Source organism: Lathamus discolor, chromosome W, assembly GCF_037157495.1.
Source record: "Lathamus discolor isolate bLatDis1 chromosome W, bLatDis1.hap1, whole genome shotgun sequence".
NCBI classification, from domain to species: Eukaryota; Metazoa; Chordata; class Aves; order Psittaciformes; family Psittacidae; genus Lathamus; species Lathamus discolor.
The window spans coordinates 32,092,899-32,106,392 of record NC_088908.1 but is presented as its reverse complement, the minus strand read 5'-3'; the positions used below and the strand labels follow the sequence as shown (position 1 = coordinate 32,106,392).

The 13,494-nt window shown below is 44.6% G+C and overlaps 1 long non-coding RNA gene across 1 annotated transcript; it reads left to right on the top strand.

The window, feature by feature from the left end:
* The first annotated feature begins 2,906 nt into the window (after positions 1-2,906).
* Positions 2,907-8,560, top strand: LOC136004399 (uncharacterized). Its single transcript, XR_010608441.1, has 3 exons — positions 2,907-3,154; positions 3,848-3,996; positions 7,249-8,560. It is a non-coding gene; the product is annotated as an uncharacterized LOC136004399 (long non-coding RNA).
* The last annotated feature ends 4,934 nt before the right edge of the window (positions 8,561-13,494 follow it).

Below are 13,494 nucleotides of genomic sequence, written 5' to 3'. Positions count from 1 at the left end.
AGCTGCAAGAAATTGATTTGTTAAGATCTGTAAAAATGGATATGCATCTGTATTTTCATTATATAGTTTGAAACCAATTATTAGTGCAGAATGTTAACTGTTCTTTAACTATCTATTTCCTAGGCTAGGAGCACGAGTGAAAAAATTGTATTAAGAATATTTGTATTGTTAGTTTTTATTAGCTTATACAGTTTCTTGTTAATCGAGCCCTTAAGCAGGTATTGATAGTGAATATAAAAAACAAAGAAGGGGGAGATGTGGGGACTGAAGAGGAACAGTTTGGGAATGAGCTCTGATGCCTTGGTGCTTGACAAACCTTGGGACGATGAGCTGGGGCCTTGAAGGCCAGAGGATGTGGGGGTTGTGAGAAGCTCTGCAACACTGTGATTGGACTATTTACCTGGAGAGTTTCACAGTGGCCAGTGAGATTAAACATTCTATGTATGTGCCGTCTGGGAAAGTAACGAACAAGGGGAAAAAAAGGGTTTGGTGGTAATAAACAAGGATTTGAGACTCTGCATCAACTTGAGACCGTGTAGTGAAATGCCAAAAATGGCCAGCAGCAGCTTTCTGCTCTGACTCCTCCACCGGAGAAGCAGAAGCTGTGTGTTTGCGTTTTGAGAGCCTTGCTTCTACCGTTTTAGGCATGAAAGGTGGTGTGCATAGACATGCTGGGGATAGTGCTGCAGAGCTCTTTGGTTGTTGCTGAGGACCAGCAGCAGCTATCTGCTCTGTCTCCTCACCTGAATACACATTAGCTGGATTTTCACAGTCTGTGAGCACTGAAGCTGGATATAGCAACAGAACATCAAAGAGGCACTGTAGGAAGATGGGTTTAACATTAAAAAGGTAGTGCACATCCCCATGTTACTGACACTGGAGCACAGCTCACTCTGCTCAGCTTATTCACAGCACTACCTTTCTGCCCTGCCACCTCCACTGTGGGAGCAGGGGATGGAGCCTTCAGCTGAATGCCCATAAGCAGCTTTCTGCTCTAGCTCCAGGGCTGTATATGCATTAGCTGGTTGTTCTCAGTCTGTGAACACTGCGCCTGGATCTAGAGAGGGAACATCAAAGAGGCACTGCAGGAAGATGGGCTTAACATTTCAAAGGTAGTCCACATTGCCATGTTGCTGACACTGAAGCACAGCTCACTCTGAGCAGGTGATTATCAGAACCAGCTTTCTGCCCTGCCACCTCCACTGTGGGAGCAGGAGAAGGAGAATTCAGCTGAATGCCTGTCATGGTTTAAACCCAACCACAAAAGCTCTGTCGTGGTTTAAACCCAACCACAAACCTCGTTTACTCACTCCCCTCCTTCTTGCCCTCCCGCTGCTCCTGGAGGGACGGAGAGGAGAATCGAAAAGAATGCAACTCCCACGGGTTGAGATAAGAACAGTTTAGTAACTAAGGTATAACACAAATCACTACTGCTGCCACCGATAATAATAATGCTAAAGGAAATAACAAGAGGAAAGAATACAACACCTCAGCACCAGCTAACTGATAACTCGCCCCACTCCCCCCAGCCGAGCACCGACCGATACCTCGTCCAACCCTGCAGTCCCTTCCCTTCCGGGGTAACTCCCCGTTACATCCTGGGCATGACGTGCTGTGGTATGGAATACCTCTTTGGCTAGCTTGGGTCAGGTGTCCTGTCTCTGCTTCCTCCCAGCCTCCCCTCCTCTCTGGCAGAGCAGGAGGCTCAGAAAGTCCTTGGCCAGACCAAACATTCGAGCAGCAACTGAAAACACCGGCGTTATCAGCACTGTTCCCAGGCCAAAAGATCAAAACACAGCACTGTACTAGCTCCTAAGAAGGATAAAAATGACTGCTGCTGCTGAACCCAGGACAAGCTCGTTCACTCATTCCCCCCCCCTTTTCTTTTTCTCCCTCTTTATCTCCTTCCCCCCCCCCGCCCCGCCCCTCCCCGCTCCCGGAGGGATGGGGAGGAGAATCGAGAGAATGTAACTCCCAGGGGCTGAGATAAGAACAGCCCAGAAACTAAGGTATAACACAAATCACTACTGCTGCCACCAATGATAATAATGATAAGAGAAAATAACAAGAGAAGAGAATACGATACCACTCGCCGAAACGAGCCTGACTGAGAAGAAGTGAGTGCCCTTCTGTGAGAAACTATAGACTAGTGTATTGTTTATTAAGATATATGTTAAGCCAAATGTAAAGGAACTGACAGAGATAAAACACAGCTGGCCAAGATAAGATAGCCGCAAGATGTCCCAGGAACTGGCAGAGATAAGACTAACAACTCCCTGCAAAGACATATGGGTGAAGGATCAAAGGAGGAAGACTTCTCACCTTGGTCTCATCGATCACCAGGAGGCAGGAAACTACCCCCTAACAACAACTGAAGCATGCGCAGAGTACTTCCACTATTTCATGAACAAAGAAGTAAAGATGTATAAAAAGGGGCTGTTTGAAATACTTAACACGGCAGTTGGCGGAGCGCAGACTCCCCTGTCGTCCAGCGCTGTCTTTGCTCATATTCTACTTGCTATAATTAATAAAATTTTAATTGGATTATGATCCGTTGTGGTCTCAATTTATAACAATTTCTGGTGCCGTGACTCGGATAAGGAACGGTGGGCTTTGGTCCTCCGGGGAGGCGCCCCGCGACATTTCGCGGCCCCGCGACCAACAGCTTACCTCATCCTTACCGACGAACCTAAATGCTAGAATATGAGCAAAGAAGGAACCGGTAAAATCCCATAAAAATTCTGTGCACGGGAGTCCGGACGAAGACGTAGGACGCGTGAGTATATTGCGAAATTTTCCGCAGAGCGAAATAGTTCGCGGCGGAGGACTGCAGAGTGATTGTTCACGGCAGAGTAGTTCGCAGGTTTGCCGTTCGGGCGGGATTGGGTTTCCTGGAATATAACGAATGAGAGGTTCGATATACTGAACCAAGCGAGTGTGGACCCTTAAGTACTGCGGTTCCCATCTCCCGCGAGGGACTGGGCCAGGAACAAGGGGGAGCGAGTGAGTGCGTGTTCGGAGATATTCCAGAAGATGGGGGCGAAGGGCAGCAAGCCTTCGACTCCCATGGGATGGGTACCCATTGTACCTAAGAATACCCCTCTGGCATATATCTTAGACAATTGGAGATGTCTCCCTGGAACCTTAGGGAAAGGTAAGCAAAAAATGATAGAATATTGTACTAAGATATGGGGAGGGAAGAAGATTTTTAAAAATGTTTTTTTTTTTGGCCAGTCTATGGGTCAGAAGAAGATTGGGTTATTAAACCTCTGGGTTAATAATAAAAAACCCCTTAACCCTGAGGAGAGTCAATATGCGGAAGTGTGGCTAAAAAGACCGGGAGCTAGACTTTACCCGCTGAATGAGATAAAAAAAAAAAAAACTAAACAAAAGAAAAAGAAGGTATAATATGAAGCGGGGACAGATACTAAATATGTATAGGCGTAAGGGAATAAATGTAAAGGAAAAACGACCCTGGGTGTGCATACTTTGGAGGAACGATCCCCATGCACCTCAGCGCTGAATAAAGCATACCTACTTTACAACTTTAACGAGTTGTGGAGTCAATCCGCGTATCAATTTGGCGAGCCAGCCAGGAGGCCTCTGTTCGGCTGCAGGATCGGGTGAGGAGCGGATATCCTAAGCCCCCCCCCCAGGCCGCTTGCCTGGAGGAGCTCCGCTTCTCATCCGCTCACTGCGGGGACAGACAGCGACCTGCGCCGGCTGCGGAGAGGCGGTATGCTTGGAATTTAGGTACTTTGGGGGGCCTGTAGGGCGTACGCGTGGCCCGGGGCTGCTGGTAAGGCGTGCAAAGACGTCTGGCGCACAGCGGAGTTCCCCTTGGCAGGTAGGGCTTGCAAGCTGGGGGCTCGTCGACCGATAGCGTGGCTGCAAGCGATCCTGGAGGCGGATCGGGCGAGCCCGGGTTTTCGCTGCATCCCAAGTTTTGGGAGCCAAGGCGGACCTGCTAATGACCGTGTAGGAAGCAGGAGAAGGGTAAGCGGAACCATAGTGGGAGTGTGTGGGATCCCATGTGTTTCTGTGTGGCTGAGACGTAGCGAAGCTACGAAGCGAGTGTGGAGTCCTAATCCGCGGTTCCGTGTCTCCGCGAGGGGAGCGGCCGGAGACGGACGAAGCGTTTATGTTTTTCTGTCCTGTGTCTTGTCTGTGTATAACCATCAAGCAACTTAGAAAGCGGGGGAAGGTCCGGCTACCCCTCCCGCAGTGGATAACTTTACGAAATACAAGGGCAAGGGAATTTCCTATATGCCCTGTGAGAGTATGTGCCTTGTAGGAGTGTAACTGTACGGGACGGGTGGCATTTCACGTGGATATTGCCACTCAGGACACCGGTGGGGCAGATACTGCTCGGGGTGTCTTACAAAACACTGCCAGGTAGAAAATTATAATTATCTAATCGGTGACCAGAAATAAAAGATTACTTTGTGGAGAAAAGCCACAAAATCCTGGCGGACTTCCGGGAAGTTAGAATGGAAAACTGAGAAAAGGTTTATAAAAGGTATCAAAGAAAATTTGAGAAGATGTGGTTACAAAGGAAAAAAAAAATAAAATGGGAATACAACAATTAATGTCTCTCTTTTTGGGACAATCAACGGGGGATATTAGGAAAACCTTCGTAACCTGACATATGAGTGCATAATAAGTTTTGAACAGTGGAACCTGCTGTGGATGCTAGGGCAGTGTAAATTTTGCTGGAACTGAAACTATGTTCTAATGACAGGGGAGTTGATCTGCAGAACCCAGAGATACTATCTTACTGAATCCCCTGAGAATATCATAAAACTTGTGTGTAGGTGCTCTCATATTTTAAGTGCATTTGCAGAGCACTGGGAAAGAGAAGCTATAGAGATTTGTAAGAGATTGTTTGAAATGGGAGCCGGTCAAAACAAGGGAATTCTGAAGAAAAGCCCATCGGGTTACATTTTGGCACATTGGAAAGAACTGGGAGGTTCTTCTGGGGGCTCGGTAAACAAGAAAACATTGGTAAAATATTGTAATCAATGGTGGCCTTTATAAACTTTGGAAAATCAGGAAAAATGGCCTAAAAATGGAACTCTGAATTCTAATGCATTTTTTTTACAATTTATGTTGGTTTTGAGGTGGCCAAGAAAATGCAATGAAGTAATGTATGCAGATATGTTTCACTTTAAGAAAGCATCTGGAGTGGCAGACAGAATGTGAAATTAATATAACTCTGCCAGATCCCTAATTTTGGTTTTGGAAAAGGACAGGGAAAAACAGAAAGCTAAGCTGGAGAGATGTTGTTCAGCCTGTGATATTGGGACAGTCATCAAGAAAATTATATATCACAGGTACCTCCGAGAGGAGCACCCTCTGCCTCTGTCCTATCAGGTATTGATAAGGAGGAGGAAATTGCTGTCACTGGCAACAAGCAGCACATTCACATTCAGGGTTAAGAAGGGGTTAAACCAGAAGTGCTGTTGCAGAGGCAGGCATCTGTAACCCCTGCAGAGCAGGGTGAGCACCTGTGAAAAATAATAAATAAATAAATAAAAAAGGGAAAACCAAAGGGGAAAGGAGGGAAGCTCCCGCAGTTCCTGTGTTTGAGCATGGAATGGGTGCTGGGGCAGGCAGACAGACATGTTGACAGACGGGATTGAACGGTTGATGAATAAATGTGGATGGGAGTGAAGGAGGAAGCATGGAGAGTGTATAGGAATTGGAAATAGGTAGAAAAGAAAAAGCTGGGTCGTGCTACAGCCACGGCTGCGCTGGTTGCTTTAAAACTGGTGGAGGACGAATGTCGGACAGAAGTGGGGGAGTAACCTCCTCTTCTGTGGAACCGGATCGGTGTGAGTGCTATGAGGAGTTTGGACGCTGGGAGTGAGACTACCCTAGTGGGAGTGCCATGGGGTGGCTCGGGTGACTGAATTGGAACTAGGCTGACGGGACCAGGGGAATCTTCCCTAGCAGATCCACTGGTTATAATGGAATTTCTGGTTGATACAGGTGCAATGTATTCAGTTTTAAACAAAGCTTTAATACCTTTGGGGATGATTATATGATGATAAAAGGGGCGACTGGCCAAGGTGAAAAGGCTTATTTTTGTAAACTACTAAAATATCAATTGGGAAAACAATGGGGCATCCATAAGTTTTTGTATATGCCTAACTCCGCAAAAGCTCTTTTGGGGAGAGATTTGTTAGAACACTTGGGAGCAACCATTACTTTCAAAGGAGGCGAGATCACTTTAAAAGTAAAGGACCAACAGTATATAGAGATGTTAAAAGCTTAATTTTGATCACTAATCATGTCGAGGGAGAAGTCAGATTGAAAATATACTGGATCAGGTATTCCCAGGGATATGGGCTGCAAACATACTTGGAAGAGCTCTTAAAAGAATACCAGGTACAAACGGGGAACGTGCTGTTACAGTATGTAGATGATCTGCTCATAGCAGGGAATAATAAGGAGGATGTAAGAAAAGAAAGCATTCGATTTCTAAACTTTCTTGCACAAAAGGGCCTACGGGTATCACAAGAAAAGTTACAATTTGTGGAGGAAAAAGTGAAATATTTGGGACATTATTTGTTTAACGGCCAGAAAATATTGGAGCCAGTCGCATTAAAGGCCCAGTGACGAGACCCCACTGGAAAGTAATCAGTACTCCAGGTGACACCAAGAAAATCCTGAAAAGATAACGTAATGATAGAGACTTTATTTAATTATTTTGCCGCATTATCTTTTGGTATAAAGTGTGTATTGCTGTTTATATTTGCTATAATTATTTCTCCTCTTTTCTATTATATATGGAAGCATACAAAGTGTGTTGAAGGAAATTGTTAAACTTATGCAACCACACAATAGTGAATATAGAAGATATGCTGATGTAAATAATGTATGTACTCTAGATATACGAATTAGGTGTAATAATTTGAATTGCAATTGTTATCCATTTGCTTGTTTTAGGTGTAAGGTATGTCAGGATAGATGGTGGACACACTGTGAATGTGGATGCCCTCCAATAGGAGTTTGTACACAGTGTTGGAAAATCCAAAGAACTCTCACTGAGTGGAAATTAAAACAATTAGAGTCTAAAACAAGAAATTATTTGGGAATCCCATGAGTGGTGGGAGATTTTTGCCAAAGGAATAAACCCTCAATATTATTGTTACCACTCCAATGAACCAGTCCCCTTTATAGCCAAAATTTTGATTATAAAGTGTAGAAGGGAAGTACTAACTGTGTCTTGCTTTGCCCCATTAGTTAAGGCTGCAAAGTGGGAAGCCTATGTAAACAGGCAGAAAGCCCGAAACAGCTGTTCTCCTGAAGAATTCCCTTGCTGCCGAGAAGATGGTACACCCCGTGGCTCGAAGCAACCGAGTCGACGGGCGAGGCAGAGGAGGAATAAACTGTGGAGAAAAGAACCAGAACAATGGAATGCAAAAACAGCAATGGCCGAACTTCCCCAGGACTGGTAAAAATATACTTAAATTGGCAAAATTGACAGACACCCTTTTTCCTGGTATACCGTTAGTTTTGTTATTGATAATAACCCAAGCAAATGGAAACCCGCATGAACCATTAAAGTGGGAATTAATATCGTGGGAAACATCCAAAGTGATAACCACTTTCACTGGGACGGGACACCCTGAATTCCCTGTACAACCTTAATGTAGAACTCCGGAAAAGGTTAGATCAACGTAAGAAAGATCGTGAGGCGGGCAGGTCATGGTATGAAAACTGGTTTAATATTTCACCTTGGCTAACCACTTTGTTGTCTGCTTTAGCAGGGCCGCTTATTATATTGATTTTGGGACTTATATTTGGGCCTTGTATATTACGCTATATTTTACACTTTATTAGAGAACGGTTTGACATAGCTAAACTGCTTATTTTAACTACGGGATCTGGGGTAAAATATAAGAGTGTATCTATTGATGAGGATGAAGATTGTTGTGAATGTGTCATGCCATGTAAAAAATATACCTGTGATTGTAAGGAATTACCTTGTGAGTGTTATGATAAATGTTGGGAGTGTGGAAAAAGGTTGGCTTACAATTCTGAAAATGAAAGCAGCATCTAATAAACAATAATAGGATAAAAGAAAAAGGGGGGATTGTAAGAAACTATGAATTAGGATATTGTTTATTAAGATTTATGTTAAGCCCAATGTAAAGGTTAGGCAATAACCGCAATCGCTTACATAGACTAACAGTCGCCAACCGCAATCGCTTATCGCTTATGCAAACATAGCAGATGTTGCCTAAAGATAGCTGTAAGATGTTCCAGGAAATGGCAGAGATAAGACGAACAAAGGACATAGGAGTAGAGGGGTCAACAATGGGACAAAAGAGGAAGACTTCTCACTTCGGCAGAAAACGACCCCCTAACAACAGCTGAAGCATGCGCAGAGTACCTCCACTACTTCATGAACACGGAAGTAAAGATGTATAAAAAGGGACTGTTTGAACTGCTCAGGACGGCAGTTGGCGGAGCGCAGACTCCCCTGTCGTCCAGCGCTGTCTTTGCTCATATTCTACTTGCTATAATTAATAAAATTTTAATTGGATTATGATCTGTTGTGGTCTCAATTTATAACAGGGGGGATTGTGAGAAACTGTAGACTAGTGTATTGTTTATTAAGATATATGTTAAGCCAAATGTAAAGGAACTGACAGAGATAAAACACAGCTGGCCAAGATAAGATAGCCGCAAGATGTCCCAGGAACTGGCAGAGATAAGACTAACAACTCCCTGCAAAGACATATGGGTGAAGGATCAAAGGAGGAAGACTTCTCACCTTGGTCTCATCGATCACCAGGAGGCAGGAAACTACCCCCTAACAACAACTGAAGCATGCGCAGAGTACTTCCACTATTTCATGAACAAAGAAGTAAAGATGTATAAAAAGGGGCTGTTTGAAATACTTAACACGGCAGTTGGCGGAGCGCAGACTCCCCTGTCGTCCAGCGCTGTCTTTGCTCATATTCTACTTGCTATAACTAATAAAATTTTAATTGGATTATGATCCGTTGTGGTCTCAATTTATAACACCTTCCGAGTAACTACCAGTTACCTCCCCGGGCATGACGTGCTGTGGTATGGAATAGCTCTTTGGCTAGCTTGGGTCAGGTGTCCTGTCTCTGCTTCCTCCCGGCCTCCCCTCGTCCCCGGCAGAGCATGAGACTCACAACGTCCGTAGCCAGAGTAAACATTACTTAGCAACAACTAAAAACATCAGTGTTATCAGCTCTGTTCCCAGGCTGAAAGTCAAAACACAGCGCTGCACCACCGACTAAGAAGGAGAAAAACTGACTTCTACTGCTAAACCCAGGACAGTATTCACCCCTTATTCCATACCATTCACATCATGCTCAGATCCCACATTTTCAATATACCATCTCTCTTACACACACATATATATATATACATCCACACACACACACACAGACAAAGAAACCATTTCTTAGTGCATGGACCAATCCCTATAATGCTGTCGAGTCCATTCGGTCCATGATGTCAGGTTATTCCGGAAATGAGTCCCATTGTCTGACTCGATTCTCTCTGGGGTGCCGTGTCGCCACAAAATCTGTTTCTCAAGGCCCAGAATAGTGTTCCAGGAGGTGGCGTGGGGCACAGCGTATGTTTCAAGCCATCCGGTGATTGCTTCCACCATAGTAAGCACATGGCGCTTGCCTTGGCGGGTTGGTGGGAGTGCGATATAGTCAATCTGCCAGACCTCCCCATATTTGTACTTCAGCCATCGTCCTCCATACCAAAGAGGCTTTAACCGTTTGGCTTGTTTAATTGCAGCACGTGTTTCACACTCATGAAAAACTTGGGCAATAGTGTCCATTGTTAAGTGCACCCCTCAGTCACGGGCCCATCTATAGGTTGCATCTCTGCCCTGATGGCCTGAAGTGTCATGGGCCCACCGGGCCAAAAATAATTCACCTTTATGTTGCCAATCTAAGTCCATCTGAGCCACTTCAATCTTAGCAGCTTTATCCACTTGCTGGTTGTTCTGGTGTTCCTCAGTGGCCCGACTGTTGGGTACATGGGCATCTACGTGGCGTACCTTCACCACCAGGTTCTGCACCCGGGCAGCAATATCTTGCCACGGTGCAGCAGCCCAGATGGGTTTACCTCTGCGTTGCCAGTTGCTTCGCTTCCATTGCTGCAACCACCCCCACAGGGCATTTGCCACCATCCATGAGTCAGTGTAGAGATAAAGTACTGGCCACTTTTCTCGTTCAGCAATGTCCAGGGCCAGCTGGATGGCTTTCACCTCGGCAAACTGACTCGATTCGCCCTCTCCTTCAGCAGTTTCTGCAACTTGTCGTTGAGGACTCCATACGGCTGCCTTCCATCTCTGATGCTTTCCCACAATACCCATCAGTAAACAAGGCATGCTGTTTTTCACTTTCTATTATATGGTGGGGCCTCTTCAGCACACATCACCTCCTCCTCTGGTGACATTCCCAAATCTTTGCCCTCTGGCCAGTTCATGATGACTTCTAGAATGCCTGGACGACTGGGATTTCCTATTCGATCTCGTTGTGTAATTAGTGCAGCCCATTTACTCCATGTAGCATCAGTTGCATGATGTGTAGAGGAGACCCTGCCTTTGAACTTCCAGCCCAGTACGGGCAACCGGGGTGCCAGGAGGAGCTGTGCTTCAGTGCCAATCACTTCCGAAGCAGCTCGAACCCCTTCATAGGCTGCCAGTATCTCTTTCTCAGTTGGGGTATAGCTGGCCTCAGATCCTTTGTACCCCCGACTCCAAAAGTCGAGGGGTCGACCTTGAGTCTCCCCTGGAGTTTCCTGCCAGAGGCTCCAGGTAGGATCATTTTCCCCAGCTGCAGTGTACAGTACATTTTTGACATCTGGCCCGGTACGGACTGGTCTGAGGGCTACTGCATGATTAATCTTGTGTTTAATTTGCTCAAAGGCTTTTTGTTGCTCAGGACCCCATTTAAAATCATTCTTCTTCCAGGTCACATGATAGAGAGGGCTTACAATCGATCTGTAATTTGGGATGTGCTTTCTCCAGAACCCCACAGCACCCAAGAAAGCTTGTGTTTCTTTCTTATTAGTTGGTGGAGACATTGCTGTTATCTTGTTGATCACATCTGTGGGGATCTGGCGACGTCCGTCTTGCCACTTTATTCCCAAAAATTGAATACCTTGTGCAGGTCCCTTGACCTTACTACGTTTTATGGCAAAACCGGCTTTCAGCAGGATTTGGATTATTTTCCTCCCTTTCTCAAAGACTTCTGCTGCTGTATCGCCCCACACAATAATGTCATCATTGTGTTGCAGGTGTTCTGGAGCTTGCCCCTGTTCCAGTGCAGTCTGGATCAGTCCATGGCAGATGGTCGGGCTGTGTTTCCACCCCTGGGGCAGTCGTTTCCAAGTGAACTTGGCACCCCTCCAAGTAAAAGCAAACTCTGGCCTGCACTCTGCTGCCAAATGAATTGAGAAAAATGCTTTGGCAATATCAATCGTGGCATATCACTTGGCTGCCTTTGACTCTAATTCATACTGAAGTTCTAGCATGTCCGGTACGGCAGCACTCAGTGGTGGTGTGACTTCATTCAGGCCACAATAGTCTACTGTTAGTCTCCATTCTCCGTTACACTTTCGCACTGGCCATATGGGGCTATTAAAGGGTGAGCAGGTCCTGCTGATCACTCCCTGACTCTCCAGTCTATGAATCAGCTGATGGATAGGAATCAGGGAGTCTCGGTTGGTGTGATATTGCCGCCAGTGCACTGTTGTGGTTGCGATTGGCACTTCTTCTTGGGGGGAAAAAAGAAGAAAAAAAAGGAGGCATTCTTTCTGAAACCTTTAAAGTACATATTGGGAAAACAAATAGAAATGCATAAATTTTTATACATGCCAAATTCTCTAAAATCTTTATTAGGGCGAGAAGCAACATTTAATGAAGGCAAAATGGAATTCGGAGTTAAAAATAATCAATTAATTGCAGTTTTGAGTTTATCTTCAATTCAACAGTAAAGCTAACAGGAGGACATCCCTGAAATAGAAGAAATCTGTAATCAGGTATATCTGGGAGTAAGGGCATATGAAGTTCCAGGTAAGGCAAAAAATGCTTTGCCTGTTAAAGTAGAATTAAAAAGGGGGGGGGCCTGTCCAATGAGAATAAAACAATATCCCTTCAAATTCGAAGATCAAAGGGAATCAAAGAAATCATTGTTAAATTTTAAAGTATAGATTATTTATTGAATGTGAATTGGCATATAATACTCCTATCTGGACAGTAAAGAAATAAAGTTGCAGATTGGTTCAAGATCTCAGAGCAATCAACAAATTTGCAGAAGATATTCATCCAGTAGTAGCTAATCTGTATACCTTATTGACTAACTTTAATAATAATCAGAAATGGTTTGCTGTCTTGGATTTAAAGGAACTCTTTCTTTTGCTTACCATTGGCCAAAGAAAAACAGAATTTATCTGATTTTGAATGAGAAAATCCTGACACAGGAAGGAAAACCCAATTAACTTAGACAGTATAACCTCAAGGGTTTAAAAACAGTCCAACAATTTTTGGATATCAGTTAGCACTGGAACTAGAATCATGGGAACCACCCACTCAGACGGGGACTCTGTTACAATATGTGGATGACTTATTAATTGCCACAGAAACAAAGGAAGAATGTGTCCAGTGAATGGTGGGATTATTGAATTTTCTGGAACTGAACGGTTATAGGGTATCCAAACAAAAGGCCCAACTAATTCAAACCTGAGTTTCCTACCTAGGATATGAAATAACAGGAGGACAGAGAAAACTTGGAACCACTAGAAAAGAAACTATTTTGTCCAACTCCACGACCGTCGACCATCAAGTAGTTCCGGACGTTCCTGGGAATGACTGGATGATGTAGACTTTGGATGCATGATTATGGTGTTCTGGTAAGACCACTATATGAACTGTTGAAAGGAAATACTCCCTCTTTGGAATGGACTGATTCAGCAGAGAGGGGCTTTTAGAAATTTGAAAACAGAGCTAATGAGAGCTTCAGCTCTGTGACTTCTGGATGTGACCAAATCCTTTTGGCTATATTCCTATGAAGAACAGGGAATAGCTTTGGGGGTTCTTGCTCAGAAACTAGGACCCTATAGGAGGGCAGTGGTGTATTTTTCAAAACAGCTGGATGAAGCGAGAAAAGGATGGCCCAGATGCTTAAGGACTGTGGTGGCAGTTGTCATGAATATTGAAGAGGCTCGTAAATTTACCTTGGGACAAAAGATTATTGTACTAGTGTCCCATGTTGTATCAGCAGTCCTGGAACAGGAAGAAGCTCACTGGTTATTTCCTTCACATTTTTTAAAATACCAGGCCACCCTTGTGGAACACGATGACATAGAAATTGTGGTCACTAACGTTGTGGATCCAGCGTCCTTATTGCAGGAACAGCCAACAGAACTACTGACACACAGCTGCTTGGCCACTATAGAGAATGTATATTGGAGCCAACCAGACTT